Source organism: Megalops cyprinoides, chromosome 14 (assembly GCF_013368585.1).
Source record: "Megalops cyprinoides isolate fMegCyp1 chromosome 14, fMegCyp1.pri, whole genome shotgun sequence".
Classification (NCBI taxonomy): domain Eukaryota; kingdom Metazoa; phylum Chordata; class Actinopteri; order Elopiformes; family Megalopidae; genus Megalops; species Megalops cyprinoides.
The window spans coordinates 5,253,445-5,275,421 of NC_050596.1; the positions used below are offsets into that span (position 1 = coordinate 5,253,445).

Below are 21,977 nucleotides of genomic sequence, written 5' to 3' on the forward strand. Positions count from 1 at the left end.
CTCAATCCTCATCTTCAGTTTAAGGTCTACACTGATATTAATGCATTCTGTCTGTCTTTCCCTCTCTCTGGCTTTCTGTCTCCTTCCCTCCCTCCCTTCCTCCCTCCCTCTCTTTCTCTTTTTCTTTCTCATGTCTACCTCTTTCCTTCTGCCCACCTCCTCAGAGGAGAGGGTAAGCCCCGCCCACCTGTGCATAAAAGCCCTGTGCGTGTTGCCTGCTGCTGTTCAGAGTTCTTTTGCAGAGCTCTCTGTCTACAGTGACTGTCCCACTCTCACGGCCTCACACAGAAGAAGGTAAGCCACATGTTCCATACACATCATCAGCAGTACTATGCTTATGATTATTAATAGTCAGAATGAATTCATTGCAGCCTCTGTGAAGTGCGTTCTACTCTAAACTCCTGTATGGGACCAAGTAACACCTTACTTGCTCATTATTTTTCTCAATTAAAATGTGAATATGTGTACGTGTGTGTGTGTGTGTGTGTGTGTGTGTGTGTGTGTGCGTGTGTGTGTGTGTGTGTGTGTGTGTTTGTGTGTGCACGCATGCGCACGTGCGTTGTTATGGTATTTTAAAAGATGGACTCTATTCAAGTATTCAGGTCCTTGGCTGATATTTGGAAGTTTTGCAGCTGATTTGCAGAGGGTTCATAATATTCAGAGTCATAGTGGAACATATCTCTCACTCAGTTTATACAACTTCACATGAAAGGGCACAAGGTTCATGCTATCTGTACAGGCTGTTTCTTTTCTCTTGAACAGCGAATGTTGCCAAACTAACACATTCAGTGCAAGATACAGGAGGGACACAGCACGGCTTAGTCATTGCAATAATGATGTTGTCAGAAAGGTGTTCCCTGTTCTTGTTTAAAATCATACATTTCATCTGAAGCCAATCCCAAAGGCAATTTTGAACAGATATTTCTGTGTTGCTTAAATCAGGGTTTTAACATGATGCTGCACTGCATTACAGAATTGTTTTTTGTGATTCTTGAGATTGCACTGCTCAAAGCTCAGATTCATGCTCACCTTAAAAGAATCTTTTGAAGCAGCACATTAACCACTTTACAGCAGGGTAATAACCACAGTTACCAAAGTAAAGCAAAATGTATATATATTATTTTTTCGTTGACATAATCTTAGGGTAATCCAAGTGTTTGCTTAATTTTTTGCAAATATTTGGCTGAGATTTGATGAAATGATTAGACATGGTGTTCATATTTTAGGCTCGGGCTGGATAATAATACAGTCTTGTTATCTGATCTAAGGTTACAGGCTGTACTGGCTGTTGGATGCTTTTGAAGGGACAGGTTAATGGGATTTCTTTGCGTTCGCCTGATCTCTTAAAGTGGCAGGGGCATTTTTTTGACTCTCGGTAAGCAAGAGCTCCTTAATGCCATGGCTTTTCCCAAGTTTGCTGGCATAGATGGCCAAGCCCCCTTCCCAAGGGGGTGTGTGTTCCCTCCTTTACTTCCCAGAGGGATTAAAGAGCAGTTCTTTGTCTCCAGGGGTCACATAGGCATTCCTCAGGTCCCAGATGGAAGAGTGGGGAGGCCTGGGCAGCGGGTTGGCACTCTTCCCTTCTTAGAGGTGCTCTCTGTCTCTGAAGGTGCAGTATCTGTGAACCCCCCCCCCGGGGTGGTCTCCCCCGGGCCAATCGCCCTTCGCAGGGAAAGTCAATTTCCTCTGGAATTTTACGGCTAAGCTGGAACATATGCACTGCGTAAGACGGGGAGCGCTGCACTTGGTCCGGGGTGCGCTGGCGAACTGCGTTGAGGTGCGCGGCCTTGCCTTTTCAAAACGTCTGTCCTCCCCCTGGGGGGGGGGGGGGATTAGCAGAGTTAGCTAACAGTTAGCTGTTGGGTTAGACAAGTGCAGGGTGCACATTTTTCTGCAATAGAAGGGAGGTTATTGATGTTGGTCTGATGAAAATGTGCCTGTCAGAATGGCAATGCTTTCAACAAAAGCAGGACCTCATATTCTGTATTTGACACATGCAGGACTAGTCAAGGGATGGCTTGCAGATTTTTTGTGAGCATATTTTTTGTCAAAGCAGTGTTGTGAGTCTATTATGCACAATATTCTATGGGTCTCCTGAGGAGTATTACCTGATTTTCAGCGCACAAGCTGCAAAAAACACTTAATGAAGTGTTTATGATGCGACACACTCTGCTTTTTACAAGAGTGTCAGGCAGCAGGTTGACAACAGCCCCTGTGTAAGGCCAACATTAACACATGGTGGTGAAATGTTGCTTTTTTGGTACAGAATAGGGTCATAAAGTTTTTTAATTGGTCTATTTTGGCACATTCCTAGTTCCAACAGATTAATCAGTATTCCAGAAAGACAGTTCTCCAGCTTGTGAAATAATGCTCAAACAGAGAACATGGCATTTCTGCACCAAGTACAATACCATGAGTTTTCTGTTCATGAAATAAAAGCAGACATGGAGTGGCTGCTGGAGCGGAGGTTGGAGGGTGTCCTCATTGACTTCTCTCAGACAGAAATGTTCTGTGGTTTGGTGTGATGCCACGTATAACAGACGCATTCGCTCCAGTTTAACATCCTCCCATCCTCAGATCAAGCACTTCACAGCTTTATCCTAACGAGAAAAAACATAGATGGAGATCGGGAGGAGGCCAGGGTGGGTGGCGGTCAGTTCAGTCTGGCTGGACAGTGACCGTGTTCTTTTATCAGACCACAGTGAGTTGGACGTGTAGACTGTGAGTGCAGACAGGGAGAGAGAGAAGAAGAGAGAAGAGGGAGGGAGAAAGGCAGAGAGAGAAGTGGACTGCCAGGTCTCTCCCTAAATCACACACTCTTTGTTTTTCCTTTTAAAATATCTACATTAGACCATTGTGCACAAATCACCTCGTGCATTTTCCGCGCAGGTTTTTCAGCTCAAGAGGATCATTTTTTAAGGTCTCATTGTACATTTTCACGCGTCATTTGCGCTAAGTGACTTCCAATTTCCTCTTGGCCTCCATAAAGTCTCGTTTGTCACAGAAAGCTGTCAAATACGTCCTCAGCTACCATTGCATCCAATAAGAAAGTTTGTATTTTATTTATTTTATATTATTTTTTTCGACCGAACATATTTTCCACGATACAATTCATTGTGAATTCTTTGGTACATACTTCAGCACATGGAAAATGGTCTAGCTCCATTCAGCTGCCCGGCTGCCAGAAACTGAAATGTTCCATTAGGGCATGGGGGAGGGCGCTCTGAGCACAAAACAACAGTAACATCTCTCTAGAGTGCACACAGCAGCAGTAGCGTACTAATTAAACACACGCGCACAGAACCGCAGCACAAGCCCAGCCCGCTCCCCACCGATTTCAGTCCATACGCACTTCATCAGAAGTTTAAAGAAAACTCCAGTGCAAGGGGTGATTTAGAGAGCACTTGCAGCACTTGCTCTCCCTGCACCAAGACCCTATCCAGGGGTCAGTTAGCGGAAGCAAGGAGAATCACATGAGTGCCTTTTCTGCTTTAAATGACTTTTGACCTCACAGATTTTATAGTCTTCAGAAAGTGTTTTTTTTTTCAAAAGCTTTTTTGAAATCGCATGGAATAGAGATTCAAATGTGAATTCTTTTTTCAGTTTTTTGCCACATACAACACAGACGGTGTCTTGACCTTTGTCTTCACCTTTGACCCAGAATGATCACAGTTAACAGTGCTTTTATTTTTAGCAACAGCCCCCACAGTAGGAATTTGCCACACTTGTGGTCCTCTTCACAAACTTCCTCCCTCAGTGATGTGCGGTGAACGCCATGAGAACCTCAAATAGCGCATACCCTTCCGTGCCCCTCAGCTGAGCACAGGGAGGACGGGGTCAGAGGGGGGAAGATGTAATCGGCACGGCTGCTCTTTTCTCTTGGGCTTTATCTGTGTGTTTGTGTGGGCAATGCAGTCCTGTTCTTCACTCCCAGCTGTTTACCTGAGAGATAGGGTGAATGAGAGAAAGAAAGAAAGGACAGCAGAAGAGAAAACAAGCTGTGGGCCGGTCAATAAATCAGTAAAACTGTAAACAGTTGGTGAAAGTTTTTGAGCTGCACAGCTGTGTCACACTGCCCCGCATTCATGGGAGTCTACCTAAACCCCCCCCCCCCCCCCCCCCCCCCCGAGAGCAGCTTGCAGCAGCATAAAAGAAAGACCCCCACAGCAGAGGATTTGTGCTGCTTATTTTGCAAAGTTTACCCTGCAAGAACATGTTTGTGGGGATAACAGCACTTTGCGGCGCTCCAAGCAGCCGAGTGCTGAGTGACACATTTCTCCGCACACCGCCAGAGCATGGAGCGTGGGCCGCAGGGCTGACTGTCTGAGTGCGCCCAGAACCCTTTGACCCCAGGGCTTTTATAGCAAAGGATTGGTGCGGTGGTTCAGAGAATCCTCGGCGGTTTTGAGGGGAAGAGAAAGATGAATCTGTTATTGTCTAAGGTTTTGGATTCAGGGAGGTGCTCTCTGGTCCAGAAACAGAAAGCCTGATCCAGAGAGGAGAGGCAGTGTTGATGTGACATGAGTCGTGGGGACTGGGGACAAAGTGCATGACAACTGCATGTTGCAATCTGTGAGAGCCAACCACGCACAATAAAATGAGTTAATGTTCCCACATAAACACAGAAGCTGTTGGTTAGACAGCTTAGCCACAACTTGTTAAATAAATCAGGGGTTGCATAAATCGCAATCTCTTGCAATTCTGGATGGTGTTCTCGCAAGCCCAAAGCGGGGTGGGGTTTTTTATGACTTCCATATTGTTTTTATTATATGTTCAGTATGTATGCACTTTTGCAGGAATGAAACTCTAAAATAATTACCACTTTCACTGTCACTTCCCCTCTGGGCCAAAAGAATTCAAATTGTAGAGTTAATCTTGAGCTTTTCTGTCATTGCTTGCAATTCTTTCATTACCTGCAGTGATCCATCAAGATCAAAGGAGAAAATTATTGACCAGAAGAAGCAAAAAAGCAACTCTCTCTCTGGAACATGACTGCAGCTGCTAGCATGCAGTCAATTTTGGATGGGGTGGGGGTGTGTTGGTGCTGCAGCGGGAGGGCAGAGCCTGTAATCCAAATAAAACAACAACAATCTTGTTTTTTGGCAGCAGAGTCCTCTGTCAAAACGCAGAGGCAGGAAAAGCGAATTAGAGCGTATGCCCCTCTCTATTTAACAAGGAGTTTGGCCACGGGTTGAGGCTGACTAGTTTTCCCAGACACCAGATATTCTGTCTGACATTTCTCAAAGCTAATAGGAAAATTATGCATCCCAGGCACATTCTCCGCAAAGACAAAGTTTTGGCTGAAATTTCCCCCACGGTTCCTGGATTCCTAAGAGGAGGAAACAGGAGTGATGGATGGGAGTGGGGGCCTGAGAGAACAGCATTGAGTAAAGAGACGGCCAGTGGTGCCGTACACATTAGTTCTCAATAGGAAAGGAAAATCGTCTGGCTTTTGTATCTCCCCACATTATTCTGTCTGTCACTAATGCACAGATACCCTCTGTTCAGGAGCTGCTGCTGTGTAGACTGTAGTCCATGCAATACTTTTTATATGCACCACCTTGGCATGCAGGGTAATGGTGACATTCCTTAAAGCTGTAAATATTTTAGTGTAGCTGGGCACTTCAGCTCTCTGCAGCAGACCTATTGATGGCTGCCAGTGCTGTGAACAGTTCTCTTTTTTTGCCCACTTGGCTGGGAATGAGAGGCAGACGCTTCATAAAACGTCTTCTTCGTGCCACGTGCAAATCATTGTGAGTGCTGACAGGTCTCAGTGCAGCGTCCGCCACGGGGTAAATCGCTCCCTCAGAGCCAGAGTGGAGGAATGACCAGTGCGGAGAATGACAACAGAGGAGGAGAGAGGCAGAGATTATCCAAAGCCTCCAGAATCAGTGGGAAACTGGAAGAGTGGGAATTCTGCCTGTCAGACTGGATCCAGAGGTATTATCGGCTCTTTATCCTGGCTCTAATGAAGCTAGCAGTTCCCCCTGCCTGCTACCACCCCACCCTGAGTCAGGAGAGGTCACGCTAAAGACCACTGCTTTACTGCTGGAAAATAAAGAGAGATGTTGCTGGAGCCCAGAACAAAGTGTCCAGGTGAGACGGGGGGAACGCGTGTTTTACAGTCTTCAGCTGTGGGCTTGGCCCACTCCACGCCCTGTCAGCAGATCTGACATTCTTCCATCTGCTGGAACTACTGTGGGCTCCCAAATAATAACCAGAAAGGCTGAAACAGAGACTGTGTGTGTGTGTGTGTGTGTGTGTGTGTGTGTGTGTGTGTGTGTGTGTGTGTGTGTATGTAAAACTGTGTGTGCATGTCAGATTTTGTGTGTGTCAGCGTCTACGTACATCTGTGTGAGTCATTGTCTGTGTGTATTTCTGTGTTAGTGTGTATGCATGCCTGCATCTGTGCACATGTGTGTGTGTCAGTGTGTGTGTGTCATGCCTATCTCTTGGTATATGTGTGGCTGTAAATGCGTGGGCGTGTATACACAGGTTACCTGTCAATCCCACATAGGTAGGCTTGTGAGGTAGTCTCCGAGTAGCCCTCAGGTGTGGGCTGGAGCCTGCTGAGAAGGTCGCAAATCCATCAGCGTCACATGGTTACCTGAAAATCCTTACCCATAAGGGGGAAGATGGCCCTCTCACACTCAGTTTCCTCTCTTGGCGGTGACGTCACTCCCGAGGAGTGAGAGCCGGCGAGCCATCCCAGGCAGGCGGCCTCGGTGCATGCGGGAAAGGAGGAAAGCAGGCACAGGTGCACTTCCATTAGGAGGTGAGAAAGCTTTCACATGTCCAGTGTCTGCCGGGAGCGAGGCACCCTGCTTTCTCACAGCGCGCGCCCTCACCGCAGCAGCCTCTGGGGCTCCGTTACACTGCAGGGGTGAAGAACAATTCAGCCTTTATCTGTGGGAATGGAGCTGGCATTCCTCAACGGTTAACAACGATGACGCCGATAAGAAACAGTTAATTCCAAAATTACGCGTCCCTTCATACTTGGGAGTTCTAACAGTAACTTAATCACCCCGTCATGATGGCACTAGCTCAGATTTGGAGAAATGTGATGTTTCAAGCAGTGTCTGATGTTGTTGCAGGTTGTTTTTTTATGACAGTACTAAATAACTGTGTTCTGTTTGTATAGCTTTTGTGAATACCTGTTGTGTAAGGTTAAAACAGGGGCACGGACAGTAAAAGATTAATGAATGCATCCACAGAGAACACACTATGTACTATCTGAGGTAGACAACAGAAAGCCTGTGTTGAGAGCCCCCTTGATATCTCTATAAAAATAACAGCACTTCAATTCCAATTACTCATCATAAATTTATTTTTGTAGAACACGGCCCCCAATTAACTTAAATCATACAGCTTTGATTTCTGGAACCATCACAGCCGAAATTTCATTAAAACAAAGCACAGCTGCCAAACATATGGTAGAAAAGATGGACATTCTTTTTTTTCTTCTTCTTCCCTCTCTGTTCTCAACCGCAATGGAAGAACATCTGAGCCTGCTGAACCATACCATGCAATACAACACAATACAGAAACTTCTGTCCGCCTGTACTCTGTATGCTCTCCGAAATAATATGCATCATTAGCAAGAGATTTTTCAAACTTGAAAAATCATAACATCATACATAGCATTGCAGTACTGTTTGCTGGGTCTCCCCTCCTGCCCCCTGCCCACCCTCACCCTCAGCATCAGAGAGATGGTTGTTCCAAATTCTCTATAGGGGTATGCCAATGTGGTGTAAAAGGTCAATGCCCTGTGCCTTTTCTTTCTGCCCCAATCTAGTTTTTGCTCATTTCATATACCTCTGTCTATCACCAGCCTGTGGTCTCACAGGGAAAAGACTAACCTAATAATTTGGACATGTAGTGGTCCTACGGCATCCCCGTGTCATTTCCTGTTCTCTGCGTGTTTAGAGGAGAGAATCGGCACGTTGTCTTTGTCTTCCTTTTTCTTGTAAATAAGACCCTGATCACAGCGTGGGTATTTACTGCAGTCCATGAGCAGATTTATAAGTAATGACTAGCTGGCATTCACTGCGCCTTTCATAACCACTCTGTTTGTTTACCAAGAATAAAAGATACATCTGGAAACAGTCAGGAAGCGCAGAGGAAAAATGGCTTTTCAGCATTTGATTATTTTAGAATCTGTCCGAGACTAGGTGATAAAAGATGCATGGCTCACATTCAAACAGACTGTTCCTGTTTGATCCTTTCAGAGAAAAGGCATAATGGTGTATTGTGCTTGTAGCCTGGTTTACCTGGTATGCTGTGTTAATGGTCTGGTTCACCTTCTCCGTTTGTAGCTTGGTACACTTGGTGATTCACCTGGCATCATGGTGCTGTGGGTAGAGTGAAGGTATGTTTGGTTCTCCCTGCTCACACTTCATTTCCCTACTGTTACTCTAGTCCTAAGACACTGTCTATACACTTTTAGCACTTTCTAGCTCATTCATTAGAGGGTTAGTCTTAGATATGTACATTGTGTACATTTCACACAGTGTCACAGGAGCAGCATTAATGATGTTAACATTTTGAGCAGACTGTATTCACTGTGGCAGCTTGTTTTCTTCACTTTTTTGAGAGAGCTATTTAGTTTTGACCAAAACGTAGTAACAAAAGATGGAAGTCGATCCTAGTGACATGACCATGTCTTGAGAGCCAGCTATGAGAGACAGGTCTGGCTCCTGGGCTGTGTTTCCTGAGCCAATGCGTAGGCATTCATCATACTTGATATCCAATGTGGGACCTGTGTGGAACCAAGTGAGGATTTTATTGCAGCTGTGTGAATTCGATAAACAAACACGAGAAGAGGGAGCCGAACTGGAGCAGGGAGCTCTGAGAGTCAGTGGATTAAACTGCCTATCTGAGAGGACCTGACTCACCGTGACTCATTTTGGAGGGCCATGGCTTTTTCCATGCCCTCTGCCAGACTGCCTCATCCAGAAAAGGCTCCTAGAAAACATGCTTACCCTGCCATGTCTACGGGTCCATCCCAGCTCCCCCTGTGAATGTGAGCATGGGTCCAAGTCCCACAGTGCACTGCAGGGTCTTGCAGTGGGAACCAGGATGACTGACCCACAAGGTTGTTACTGTTGAGTGCAGCCTGTCAACAGTCCTGCCCTTTTGTGTGTGACCCAAATGCTTTTTACCTGGGGGTCCTAGAGGAAATGGTTTTGATAGAAGAAGCGGGCATGTTTCTGTCAGCTCACTCTCAGCAAGATGGGTTGCCCTCCCTTGAGCAGGTTCATGACATCAGGCTAGGGTATGAAGATGACATCTAAAACATTTACACAAATTCTGTGATTTCATCTAAAAGGTATTCACCTCTGTTCTATGAAGGTGTCATCTCCAACTTTCTGTCATTTTATGTGCTCCTATCCCAGTATTTTCATTTCAGTCTGTCTTATGAATTAGGTTCTGGACTCTCTGCGGAGCCTAGTCTAGTGTGAGTTGACATTCTCTGCTGTTCCTTTTTGTCAGTAGCTCGCAAAGATGTGCAACATGCATGCTGGCAATAATGTCTCTACTCCTCCTTCAAGACAACAAAATGCATCACACCAGCCAGACCAAAAATTTTATAGAAATGTCAATTATCCAAGAGCTATGAAATATGATACACTTAGGCAAATAACAAATAGTCTGCTTTGTACTGATGAAACTCAAGAGCACAAAGGTAACTGCATTCATCAACATGTGAGAGGTTTATCATTTAGGGTTCCAGCCAATGATGGTTACAGCATGGAGGAATTGCACAAAGGCTCCAGAAGATTTAAAAAAAAAAAACGATTCCCCAGATTGGTGGAGACTGCTCATCTCCACCAGGCCACTCCCATACACTACAGACCCTCACTTCTCCGGGGGGATGGTTGTGAAATGTAGCAGGTAGAGTTTAATCTCCGTTTCCTGCCAACCCACTGGTGAAGGGAGCCATGGTCATGGGCTGTCTCCATTTTCATCCACTTGACATCTGGCTGTTTGTCCGGTGTCAGTTTGGCAGGTGCTGTCAATGCCCAATTTAGGACAAGGCTGCTCGGTACAGATCCAAAGCAGAGGGCAAACAAGATGAGTGAACATGACAGCCAGAGGCAAGCAGATCCTGCCCTTCAGAGAGCCCTCATAAAGAAATGCGGGGAAAGTAAATGCTGGTTCAAGAAAAATAATGTTTTTATTTTTAAATGAAGAGATTCAAAAGATTTGGCATATTTCCTTCAGCACGGATTAAATGTATTTTCATCCCATGGCAACACCTCCGTTCAAAAATAAGAAAAATGAGATCAGTGTAAACATTAATGGATCATGGTCTTGTTTTAACCCTTAAATCTTTACTGAAGAAATACCCTTGAGAGTGGATCATTTTCACCAACTGGTCTCTGTATTTTTTAAATATCTAGGGACCTTGAATGAAATCCATATTACACTGAATCACAGAAATAAAATCTAACAAGCCTGGGGCCTTGTCTCTCTTGTTTTACGTTTTACCTCGAGGTAACAGGACGATCATTCTGGCCGACTCTAATTAGCTTCTTCTTAGCCTACTGCCTACTCAGCTCTCTGGCTTAAAGTCTTTCCAGCAGCTGATTGTACAGAAATGGATATTTGGCATGACAAAGTGTACTTTAAGGAGAAACATCAGACAGGAATCAAGCAAAACAACTAAAATAAGGAAGAAATGAGAGAGAATAAGGGAGAGAGGGAGAGAGAGACAATGATTCACTTGAGTTCCCATACTGCTCCTTTGTGTCAGTTCCTCCCTGAAGTAAACTTTCCATTCCCTTTATTGAAAGCAGATTCAGGTGACCGCACGCACCTTGATGATGTTGCGCTCCGGTGCCTAGTCTCTCACTCGATGAAAAGCAGGAAAGCTCTCTTATTGGATCCAGACCCCAGGGCAGGCCACTCATTCAGAAACAACGCTTGGAAGTGCGCGCCCGTGTCGGCGTTTGGAAAAACAGCGCTCACACGAACAAGAACGGGCAGGCTTGTCCCCGGCCCTCATGCCACAGCCCACACAACCAGGCAGGGACAGGGACAGGGACATGAAAGAGCGCTGTAACGTCTCTGGTGTGTCCACTGGGTGTGGTTAACACAGCTGCTCTGAAGGGGGTCAATGAAGAATCACTTTCACCCTTCCCCAGGATCCACTCACAGAGAGACGCTGTTGCCCTCCGACTGCTGCTTACCTCCATCCCAAGATCCACCTACAGAGCAAATTTGTATCTCCCTCTTTGCAGTTCATCACTGTCTGCGATTCCTTTGATCTCTCTGTCACCCTGTCATGCCCTCTGTCACCGCCACCTACATGCCGAGAGAGGCATGTTCCTCACTTCCCCTGTCTGTTCTCTCACCCCCAGAGCAGTTTGATTTGTGGAAAGAAAAAGAAAAATCAGGAGCTCCTTTTCACAAGATTCTGTCACCTCCCTGGTCAAAGCTCTACTTCCCCAGCTTCCCCAGCATTAGAAATTACTCTATGGCACATTTTTCTTGAAAACCTCACTTCAGTAGTGCCACGATTTGATGCTACCACAAACGATCAATTCATCATTGCATACAAATTAACATTTTATGTTTTGCTTGTTATATTCATCCATAAACAGTTTGCAGATGATAAAGCTTAGTCAATGATTGATTGATGATTGATTCATTTATTAATATCAATGGTTTGGCACATAAATATACTAATGGCTACATTTGGTATGTATTCATGTTGTAATATTCAAGATTATTGATAACTATCAGACACCACACAAGATGTTGAGCACCGGTAAAAAGGAACAGACACAAAAACATGTTTGTTCTTTCAGGGGCTCTCGTCCCATTCTGTCTGGAAGGACCTTGTTCACTGTTTCCTGGAACGGTCCCGTACGGGATAGAAAATCAAAGCAGACAATCCGTGACCAGTTCAGGTGAATGATGCAGCCCAGTCCTGCACCCTGGAGGCTAGGCTGAAGTAGTCTTGGAGAGTCTGTCTCGCTCCTGATTGTTTTGGAAGCCCCCGGTGCCTCACGCTCCAGCTTCCTTTGTGATGTTTCCATGACCACACCGATGCTCGGGCGGTCGCTTTCCCAATGCTCGTCTTGCATTTCTGCGACATGGGATCGAGTCCCCGCCCTTCCTGTGTTCTACAGCCACAGACTCGGGCTGTTTCCTCTTGGCTCCCAGGCAGAGTGGCCGCACTGAGGTTCACATCATTCTCACAACCTTTATGGTAACGATTATCAGTCGGCTTCCGTCATCCTCCGCATGAGTCACTACTGGGGCCTTTTTATCTCTCTTTCCTTATCTGAGTTCCTGTTCCAAACCGTCTTTCAGATTACAGGTTTCCTTCAAATTCCTTCCCCACCTTTGAGTCTCTATCTCAAGTTCCTAACTGCTGCACTTAGTCACAGGCCATCCAATGAATGGATGCAAGTCAAATGCTAGTAAAATGGATTTTTGTGAGAACATTGCTCTGTTTTGAGAGAGAGACTTGAAGGATATGATGCTGAAGACTGTTTTGAAAGATACTGCTAATTAAATATATATGCTGTGATGATTATGGTTATAGATTATTAATCAGTAATGATTAATCTCATTCACTTGGCAGTTGTTTTTTATCGTAAACTGAAAGTAAAAAGCCACCTTCAAATTAAATCTTCAAACTACTGGAATTTGAAGATTCAAACACCTGATCAAAAGATTGTAATCACAATACTCTACACTACACTACAACTCTCAAATATCAGTTATTGTGTAGTAACAGATGCAAGAGAAAACATTTTGTGTAAGTCTTGCTCAATATTAAGTGTAAAATTGAACTACAGACAAGTCGTCAGCCAGGAGTGAGGCAGCAATAATTCCCAACAGTTTAGCTTAGTCGTAAAAGGTTAGATAGACCCAGTAAGAGCCTGGCAATAACGTGCCATTGTTTTGACTCTGTGAGACATGGGAATGAAACACATTTGAACGGCAATGACATGAATAGTTTTTCCATTTTAAAATGCTGTGTGTGAGATCAGATGTCAGCAAGCAGCCAACCCAATAATGTCCTCAATTTCTGAGAGGAAACCAAGTCTAAACTTCTCAAAGTTTTTTTTTCCATCTCAAGTAAGGAGGATACATCACCTGAACAAGATGAGGCAAGATGTCTGTGTATGCTGCTTCTGAATACTGAAGACTAGGCCTCAGCAGACCTCAGTGGTTTTGTACATCAGCAGAGACTGATCAAAATCTCATATTATTAGTCTTCCACATTGCTAGAGGCTGCGTTCGTGGTATTACTGACATGCATGCAATTTCCATGGAAAATTTTAATTTAAATTATCACCCTCTTTTTTTAAGAACAATTGAGGGAAAAAAGTGTGGACTTCATTCTCATGTTACAATACATTTATGTATTGTTTTGTGATTTTAATTTACATAGTTGATGGGAATTCAGTGTCATGAAAGATTTATTCCTACATTAAAGATGAAACATGCATTGATAGTGCTCATTATTCCTACATGTTCCACATGACAGTCTTCTGTGTCAGACAAAAAGCAAGGCTGTGTATGTGTGTGTGTGTCTGTGTCTGTGTGTGTGTGTGTGTGTGTGTGTGTGTGTGTGTGTGTACTGTAATTCAGACTTTCTCTCCTCAGCAGATCCTTAAGAAAATTGCACCCTGTTTACGTGGTTAATGTTCGGTCAGTGGACTGACGCCCAACCCAGATCTCTTGGGCCTCATCTGTGGTCAGCCTGACTTCCTGTTGGCCGCCGCACTGCAATAGCATTACGTTCACAGTGTCTGTCAGTCCAGCCACAGAGAGAAAACCGGGGCCTGTTTCTGACAGCTCTTTGCAAGTCAAACCTAGCCAGGGTCACAGTGCTGCTGGACTTCACAGGGGAGGGGATGAGACTATAAGACTGCTGCTATGTCTGACCTAAAGATGAAGAAATTCCACATGCAGTGACTAAGGAATCCTTGCTCCTGTTTCCACCAAAAAGCACAAATGTCAGACACTTTCCCAAGCCTACAGGAAAGAGAAAAATACAGCCGGGATACTGGAGTGGCGCACTTTAAGTCAAGGGAAAACAGAATGACTGCCTCCAACCACTTCCTTGTCAGCAAAGCCTCTGATGTCTTGATACACTGACCTTGGAGAAGCTGAAGAATTTGGCTAGCCATAGTTCTCAACCGGCCAATGGAGGAAGGAACACCCAATCCATGGTTGTACCCACCCTGAACATACCAAACTCCAGGCGTCCGCTGATCCTTCCATTTCTGGAGTGCTGCCATTTGACTGTGATGTGCCTAAAACAGCTCGCCGCATTAAAGCTGTGAGGGTAACGTCCCCCTGCCCTCCTCCTGCATTAATCAGTAGGATCCCCTGGCTCATGCATTAATGATGTGGTGCTCATGCGTGCCGTTACAGTCTTTCCCCATCCGACGTCTCCCAGTGCGACTGTGGGCGCGGACAGTGTTTTTTATCTCTCCCCAGGATCAGGCGCAAGCTCTCTGCCGCAGCCAGCCAGGTTTCTGATCCCCCCCACCCGCCTCTTTTCGAACTGGGCTCTTTTCTGGACAGGACCGCCTGGGTCTGACTCACCCTTACACATCTGGACCCAATGTCACACTGCGGGCTACACACACGGTCAGCTGAGGAGGTTCGAGATCAGTTAGGGCAGGGGAAATCGCAGTGTCACATGAAACCAATCAAAGCTGTCAGCATCCACATTTTTTTATTTAATATTCAGCCTCAGATGTCTGGATGGAACGGATTCACAAATTCTTGCATCTGAAGTTGCATTCATCCTTTAATTCAAATCCTGTATTTATACCATTTTTTTCTAGAGCAAGATGTGGGAAAGCACACTGTTTGTATGTCTTAAGCACAGTAAAATGGTCAGCACACTATGTATAGGGGATGTTAAGTACAGAAAGATGTTAAGTACAAGAGGTAGTTTGTCCCCGCGACCCTCAGCATGGTGCTTTGGGGAGTTGTCACTGCTGTGGGATGAGGGAATCTGTGGGGTTCGAGGACAGGTCTGACAAGACGTGTCCGAGAGAAGGGAGTAAAGGTTTACCCTTCCAGGGGTGTGCAAAGTCACAGTTTGCAGCGAAAGAGACAAGCGGGACTATGACCTCCCTCTTTCAAATGCCTCGATTCAGAACATCATTTTGCCTTTGCTGTCATTAAAACTGACCAATTTCCAAACATATTCCCCTCGTAACACCAATATTCAGACCTTACGTAAGTGAATCAAAGTCTAATTTCTTTTGATACAAATCATTACATTTTTATAGGCTGTTGGCAGATCAGTGTTTTCCTTCAGGGAAACAAGACAGGATCTTCAAAGCTCAAAGGCCCAAGTTCCACAGGGAAGTGTAGATGGCAGGCTCCTGTTAGAATCAGCAGCCCTCTGAGAAAGGTCAGAGTACACCAGTGTTGCCTGTTCATCATCGTCACGGAGATCTGAGCCGTATCGGGCCCACAGCCAGGGTCTCCCTCGCGTGTCGAACGACCCAAACGTTTCCAACGGGACTGGACCCGAGACCAGAGGCAAGTGATTCAAGCACTCCCTCTCATGCTGGCACGGACCTACAGAAATGGATACACAGATGGGGGCAGTGTTCAGAGAAGGGGGTTCATCTTGTTCTCATCATTGCACAAAGTAGTTAGATGAAATCCACTGGAAACGCTAGTGCAACCTGTACAAGCTTATGTTTATTTCCAACTCCTTTTCCTCAACTTGTAGTAACGAATCAAATCGGGTAACAGCTCACACAGGCACATACACATCCTTATAGGAAGAGCTTTGATTCTGCAACTAGAATCTGCAGAGCACACAGTGAAGGCAGCTCTGGAAGGGTAGCCTTTTCAGCTGACAGGACTCCACTGTGTTTTTGCTTCAGAATTTAAAACGGTAGCAGAATCAGCCTCTGATGGTGAGGGCTGGCCACCCTGCTCTGGCATGCAGCTGACATATGGTAGACAGAGCAGGTGTGGCCGTTGTGTTCTTGTGTTGTTTTGCTTTGCAGTATGCACCATGCATTCACACTCTCCCAATCCGTGTCGTGTTTATTATACTCTCTTGGTTGACAGAACTACCGGCCAATGATTCTCAACTTATTAGCGTTACTTGTGTGTTGAGAGAGGTCAGCATTTGTGTGTTTTAGAGGACAGTGCGTATGGTGTAAACCAACGCAGTTATTCAGCACAGCATTCAGAACAACTACTGTTCTACCCAAGTGGTGAACAAGTGGTGCTGTCAGTGTTTTACAAAGCCAGAGGTTGAAGGCTAAAAGATATGGTCATGCGTTCAATGGTGTAACTAGCTGGTGGTCTGGCTCTTGTCATCGGAACATTGGAAACGCCACTTGTTCTATCAACCTGCTGGTAAAGTCTGTGAAATACAACCCAAAGCAGTCAGCAAGGGCTCACAGCAGTTTGACCCCTGACCTTTAACCTTTATCTTGTGAAAGCATCCTTGTCAAGGTTCTGAACCAATAGCACTGTGACTGCAAGTTCCCTCAAAAAAAAAAATAAAAAATGAGTTGGGTCACCAAGTGGTTTTGGTAAATCCTCAAAAGGAATAAACAGGGAGCAGCTGTTATTTGGAGGGAAATAGGCATGAATGAAAACAACATTAGAGATGTCTGTGAGGGCATGCTGTCCACACATCTAAGACAGAGGGGCATTGTGGGCAGTGTTTGTCTGTGCTGTGCATTGTGGGAAGGATGGATGTGGTGAGGGTGAAAATGTGAAGAGAAATGTACACATCTTTGAGGCAGTGGTCTCCAGGTTTGTGAGCGGAAGTGTGTGTGACTCGGCCTGTTGGCAGGGGAACATATTTCTCAACTGCTGTAAAATCCCAACTGGCCACTGCACGCACACCCACACACACACACGGACATCATAAAGTAAACAGCGCTACACCGCCCAGGTGAAAGGGAGGAAGGAGAAAATACAGGTAAGAAGGCAAAGAGAACAAGAGTGAAACCAAAGAGAGAGAGATGAGCAAGACAAACAACAAGTGGGAGGCAAAATGCTCTTTTGACTATGAAAGTGAGCTTGTCATTACAAGTGAAGTTGATACTGTAAATTGGAATATTGATCATTGGACTAACTGACAAATGCAAAGTAAAAAAAAAAATTAAAATTAAAATATGCTGCATCCAGAATGTGTTGAAACAAAGCCCTTAGGGCAGAGCAGACTTGTTTGTTTTTGTCTTGTTCAGAAGGGTAAAACATTAATGTTTTTGCTTCTCAGCAATATAATACAACTGATCAGAGAAATTATTACGTTTTCTATTTTTTAAAATGTCCTTTCTTAAATTTACTGCATACTATTTAGTTCTAAACTATTGGACACTGAAGTTGTCCAGGCTGAAGCATGTTTGAATAGTGGCTGCCCCCTAGTGGTCAAGAGAAGTTATTATACATGAGTGCCTCAGTTCAAGCACATACTGGTCTGCCAGTTTTTTTTTTTTTTTTTTTAATATTCAGTATTTTAGTTTTCTTCTTTTGTTGACATACCCTAATTAATTTAAACCAAAACTCTAGTCAGTTTCAGTGTAGTTCTGCCTTACTCCAGTCAGGATGTGTGGGACTCTGCTAGTAAGATGGCTTGCTGGAAGGGTGAGTAAACTTTGCATGAAGAGTGGACTGTAGACTCTTCTGTCTAATATGAAATAATTTCTTTTAGCTGAAGCAAAACAGACAGGAACTATCATAATGCAGCTTGCTGATTATGCTTTAAGCATGTTTCCTGGCAAGCTAGCTAAGGAGAACCAACAAAAGATGTTGAGTAACGAAATCAATGGCTAAGGGCACACTAAAATAAATTGTTTAGATAGATATGTAGCTTTGTAGTTTAAGATTTGTTTCCATAAAGATTATGTTTCTGGCCAGGTGTCAATCTGCCACTTAGCCACTAGCTACATTACCTTGCCCAGTGCAGATAGTAGCTAACGAGCTAGTTTCATAAGCTAGCTAGCTGCCTAGGCAGTTGACCCAGAAAGACTACAGCAGTTTCTCGTCACAGTCACAAATGTGCTGTGTTTTCATTGCTCGAAATGTTAGCTGTTCTTCTATACCAGCCATAGGTGTTTACAAGTAGCTCCTGTTTGTGTATTTCCTCCCATTTTCAAATAACTGGGATACTTAAAGACTTTTTTAAATATGCCATTTAATCTCTTTTGGCACTTATAAACCACACGGGTGGACCATCATTCATTGACCACGCTACTGCTTACTTTTGCTATCACTGTTAATTAGGAAGTTTATTGGACACCTAACACTGTTGAACTTGACCCTAGTTATGACCAATGTCAAGCCATTAACACCATGTGAATATGATGAATTGCACTTTACATATGCTAAAGGGACAGCTGTCCTAAGACAGCGTTTCCCAAACCTCTCCTTGTTTTAGATCTGTTTTAGATGCATGTTTTAGATCTCTCCCTGCTCCGACACAGTTGATTCAAATGATCAACTCGTTATGAACTCCTGAAGCTGCTTAATAACAAACTGATCATTTAAATCAGCTGTGTTGGAGCAGGGAGAGATCGAAAACATGCAGGACAAGGGAGAAGAAGGAGGAGAGGTTTGGGAAACCCTGTCCTAAGACACCCCTAAGACACAGTGACAATATTACAACAAATTGCCCTTCATCCTCAAGCTTCCACTGCTGTTTTTTCCCACATCTCTGTCTCTCAATGTCTCTGTAATAAATATTCAAACATAGTTTAAATATTTTACAGCCCTGCCAATGATTTCCATAGTCACACACATAAGACTTGGAGGAAATGACTAAATACCAGAGAACAAGTTGTCACCATGTACTTTGTGTCTTTAATTTATCATGGTAGTGTGTGCAGTGTATTTCCAAAGTCTGACAGCCAAACAACATAAAGGAGAGACCTGGATAGCCTGGATAGCAAAAAACCACAGGAGCCTTGATTGCAGATGAAAATGTGCCACTTCAGCTGTGCGGTTTATTATACATTATACATGCTTTAATTTTTTTTTTTACCTTCCCATGCCCTGAAATGACACAGTGCAAAAATGTTAGGTTTGTGTTTTACATGTGAGTGAATAGCCAGGTTGTGTATACAGGTGTAATGTGCATATCAGTGGTAACGAGGTGGAGTCTGGCTTCTCATGTGCTTTAAGCTTGTGTGTGAACCCAGATTAAGGTTCGTATTGGTTGTCTCTCAGTACGTGGAATTAAAACATGTGAATGGGAAAAGCTGGATGACAGTCAGAAGAGAACATGGACATGAGCTCTTCCTACCTGGCTTTTCCATTCCTCCTCACTAAGCCACCCAGAGCACGTTCACTAGCAGTGTGTCAAGCAAGGCAAGGGACACAAACTATCCTAGTGGGGTCTTTCACAGTGCCATAGGACCCTTTTCCTGAATGGACCCACTCATCCCCAAAATGCAGAATGTAACCCTCTTCTGAAAAGCATGACCGGACGAATCAGAGAAAAACGACCACAGCCAAAAATAATACCATGGACAGGGAGGTGAAATGCCTGGCCGAAGGGGACGGAAAAGGATACGACACAAAGCTCAGCATATTACCCAAAAAAATCGACCCATAAAAGACAGACTGTTCCAGGTAGTCAAAATGGTGGGAAATTGCTCCTGGGGTGTTTGGTGCTGTCTCAGAGATTCTGGTGTCTTCATCCAGGGATTTAATAAGAGGGCTGTGTTCAGATGTGGCAAACTGTGACGTATGGAGGAACTGATTATCACTTAGGTGTGAGCTGGTTGAGTTCTGTACGTGTGTGTGGCTGGTATTTATGGGGTGTGTGGGAGTGAGTGCGAAGAAGAGCAAACTGTTCAGCTGGCATGGAGACAATGCCCCAGATTCTAACACAGGAGTTTAATGAAGTAGGCCTTCCCCTAGCTCCACCAGTTCTATGTGTGTACGCACACGCACACTAACACACACACATATACACAGGAGGGGGGGGGTTCTGTCTGACAGGTACATGTCCTTCTCTAGGACCTTGACCAGCAGAATGCCTTGTCACCTTATCAGAGACATCCCATCACAGAAACAGCCAAGAATGTTCTCTGTTGGCTGCAGCGTGTTCCTGAGCGTTTATCAGTCTCCTCCTACTCCCCCTACTGGCCGGAACTAGTACCATCAAGCCAATTTCTCTCAGATCATTTTAGCTGCCCTATTCTAATGCATTACCACCTTCTGCTGGGTTTTGCATGGGTGAGTAGACATACCCCCAGTTCAATCTTCCAGGTACACTGTTTATTTGTGGAATTCTGCCCCTTCCACCATAATTAAAGACAGCAATTTCATATTCCTCTATAATTTGGCAGTTTTTCTCTCCTAACATAGAAGAGAAGATTTCAACTATGGTAAAACTATGGTAAAGTGGACAAAGGTTTCCACTGTGTGGTCCGGTGCTGTTGCAGAGCAAGTGGCCGCCTCTCTGTGGCCTGTGCCTTGACCCCTGAACCCCTGATCAGTACTGAGGTGTTTAGGGTTGAGAGGCTGGATGAATCTTCCAGGTTTCATGCTGTTCCTAGACCACGAACAGTGGTGTAGGGAGGAGGGAGAGAAGACGACATGAGTGAAGTGGCATGTTTTTCCTGGAGTCCCTCCATAAATAAGCAAATTAAAGCAGCAACACAAACAGAGCTCTGCAATGGGTCCAGTTAATGTCCACCACATGTTCCTCTCTCTAGAACTGGCCAGCACCTGGCTGAAAACAACTGGAGGCCACGCAGCCAGACCAGAGCAGCACATCACAATTCCCATCATGCAGTGCATCACTGGCTTAATTTGTGCGTTCTTTTGTTTTTGCCATCGTCGTGTGAGTAGATGAAAGCCTTTGCAGCGTTTCATCAGGGTGGCTGGGCTCCGCACAAAATGCTTCCTGTAATTTGGTCACTGTGCACTACCTAACATACCACTTACTTCCTCCTTGTGTTTATCGTAATTTGATTCCTTTTTATATTTATATCTGGACTCCTTTGAGTCTTACTCTAGCAATTTTTGCATACACATGTAACTCATTAACTAAATCACCATGTTTCTAGAGAGATATTGATCATGTTGTCCAAGACTAATTCCACAGTCTTTTCTCTTTCTTAAAAATATAAATAAATAAACTAGAAATGTTCGCTGATGCTGCTAAATATGAAAACCGAAAATTAGTGCTTGGAATGTCAGGAATCTCCTTCAAAGGCAGGGATGAGGGGTCAGCATCTCCATGAAATGTTTTTGAAACAGATACCCATCGGAGAGGCAGTTGATTCATTTCCCAGGTGGATGATTTCAGCAGCAGTTCTGAAGATGAGATGTGCCAGAGTTATTTCCCTCGAGCTGCCCCGCCCTTTTTTCTTTATTCATGAATCTTTCTGCTACTCTCTGCAAAACCTCCACCTGCAAGAAGGCAGGCTGTTCTTCCTGACCAATTCCATATGCCCTACAGGGCAATGACAGCCAAGCCAAGCACAAAACACAGCCAAACGGATGACACAGTGTCTACTGGAAAGTGTCGTGCTAGCACAATGCAGGAAGCGCCAACAGAAACTGTTCTCTGGGTGGCATTAGAAATGTTCTCATTTTCATGATATAATATGCTAGCAAATCGCTTAAGTCATTCTCTAAGCACTTCCTCTTTACAAGCTTAGAACCGGGGGATTTAGCTCCACAAAGACAAAACAAACTCAAATTCAGAAATGCTCTTCGACACATTTTGGGAAGGAAGGAATTTTACCAAATTTGGTGAATTTTCTGGAAATCCTAAATAGATGTTATCATTAGTGTACTAGTGGCCACGTTGTATTCCATACAATATCTGTATAATTTGAAAGTGTGTGGGTTTGCATAGATGGACCTCCTACGCTAACATTAACTTGCTGGCTGGCCTAAAATATCCATCTAGCTAGCTTTGCTATCTCTTCTAGTACATTCCTGTTTATCTGCAAATCTGAAATCCATAATAATGTGAGAATAACTACTTTCTAAAAGCT

The 21,977-nt window shown here is 44.5% G+C and overlaps 1 protein-coding gene across 1 annotated transcript in view; it reads left to right on the plus strand.

Moving 5' to 3' along the window:
• The first annotated feature begins 237 nt into the window (after positions 1-237).
• The window catches only part of col8a1a (collagen, type VIII, alpha 1a), a 31,339-nt gene continuing 9,599 nt past the window's right edge, over positions 238-21,977 (plus strand). The window contains exon 1 of the mRNA XM_036545501.1: positions 238-294. The gene's annotated coding sequence lies outside the window, so the exon portion shown is untranslated. The remainder of the gene's footprint in view (positions 295-21,977) is intronic.